This window comes from Aplysia californica, unplaced genomic scaffold, assembly GCF_000002075.1.
Source record: "Aplysia californica isolate F4 #8 unplaced genomic scaffold, AplCal3.0 scaffold00282, whole genome shotgun sequence".
NCBI classification, from domain to species: Eukaryota; Metazoa; Mollusca; class Gastropoda; order Aplysiida; family Aplysiidae; genus Aplysia; species Aplysia californica.
In genome coordinates this window covers 776,437-778,157 of record NW_004797552.1, presented here as the reverse complement: position 1 = coordinate 778,157, position 1,721 = coordinate 776,437, and positions in this window count along the sequence as shown.

Sequence of the window (1,721 nt, the reverse complement as noted above, 5' to 3'; positions counted from 1 at the left end):
GATTATGAGGCTGAAACAAAAGAATGAATTGAGTGTAGGAACTGATCTAAAATCTCTGTCTGTCTGTCTGTCTGTAAATATAAACACAAACACAGTTTTGGTGAGAAGAAAATAAGACAGTAAAGTTGAGTAAAGGGAACATTCACTAATAATGAGTTTCTCAGATAAGGAGACCTGGCAACAATATTGAGAGCTTTCGTTTTCAGTTCTTGTCTCGTAGTTGCAAGAAATAAAAAAAAGTTAACCGTGCTATCAACTTTATCTCTTTACTGTATAAAAATGCATACATGATATGAAATACGCTTGCAAATAGTTTGAATGAAAGAATGAATACACGTATCTCGTTCTGGGCCAAAGACATAATACGCACACACACACACACACACACACATACATACAGAGAGAGAGAGAGAGAGAGAGAGAGAGAGAGAGAGAGAGAGAGTGTTTGCTATTATGATAAGAATTATTCCTGTCATTTTCTCTCTGCGTCGGTTCACAGGCTTTTTCGTTTTCCTTAATCTCATGGGATGGAACATTTGAACCTGGCCAAAATATTAAAAATACGTCGCTGTAGTCACTGACTAAAACAGTCAGTGGACGCTCCGTCTTAACGAAGCTTGAGTGCCGTGAACGTAGCCTCAACAGCGCCTGCAAACTGCATTCAGGGCGCCGTGAACGTAGCCACTGCGTATTATTATTACTAGTTTAAGTAGGCTACCCGTTCTACGAACGGAATAATAAGGAAGAAGTGTTAGGAAAGTAAAGAAGAGGAAAAAGACTGAAAACAGGGAAGAAACAAAACATAAATATTTTACCTTGAATTTATCCCTGTGGCACCCCCTCTTGACTACCTCTAGGGGTAAGACTTCTTCCCCCTCTTCGAAGGCGAGGCATTTTCTACTAAAGTTCCAGCTCAATCACTTTTTTAAACAAGTGTTAGGCCTCCATGCTTCCTAAAAGAACCTGATCTAGATTCTAGATCTAGAATCTAGCCTAGATCTCGAAGGATTATAAAGAGATAGGCCTAAAATTGAAAGAAGGAGCATATATATACTATATGATATAGGCCCATAGATAGATAGATTTAAGTTTAGAAATTCACATTTTAAACAACCGACAGGCGTCGCAGATGGCCTAGATTTCTAGATCTATTCACAGCAGGAAAAATCCACTTTCAAGAATACTTTCATGATTCTTGACCTCGACCTAGATTCACCGACAGCCTAGTTCTGGACTCTAGATCTATTCACAGCAGGAAAAGATCCACGTTCAATTCTTTCATCATTCTTGAGCTCGATCTAACTTAGATTAACATAGATCTAGATCTAGCCTAGATCTAAATCTTAGAATCTATAATGCACAGCAAAAAAAATCCACTTTCAATTCAATAGGTTATCGAAACATCACAGATCTAAATCTAGATTTTACTTTCATTTTTCTTGATATTCTTCTTGATCTCGATTTAGCTCTCGATTCTAGATCTCATCTAGGCACTGTGCACAAAATACACCCATCCTTCGGCGTGCGCGCTAAATCCACAGCAGGAGAAATCTACTTTCAAATACGTTCATGTTTTTAAAAAAATCTTGATCTAGATATTAGATATAGACATACAACTACACGCAGGGCGTAAACCAGGCTACGATTGGCTGAACCTTTGACTTTGACCCATGAATACATTAAGTAGGCCTACGGTAGGCTACTCTTGGCGCTTTCGACGA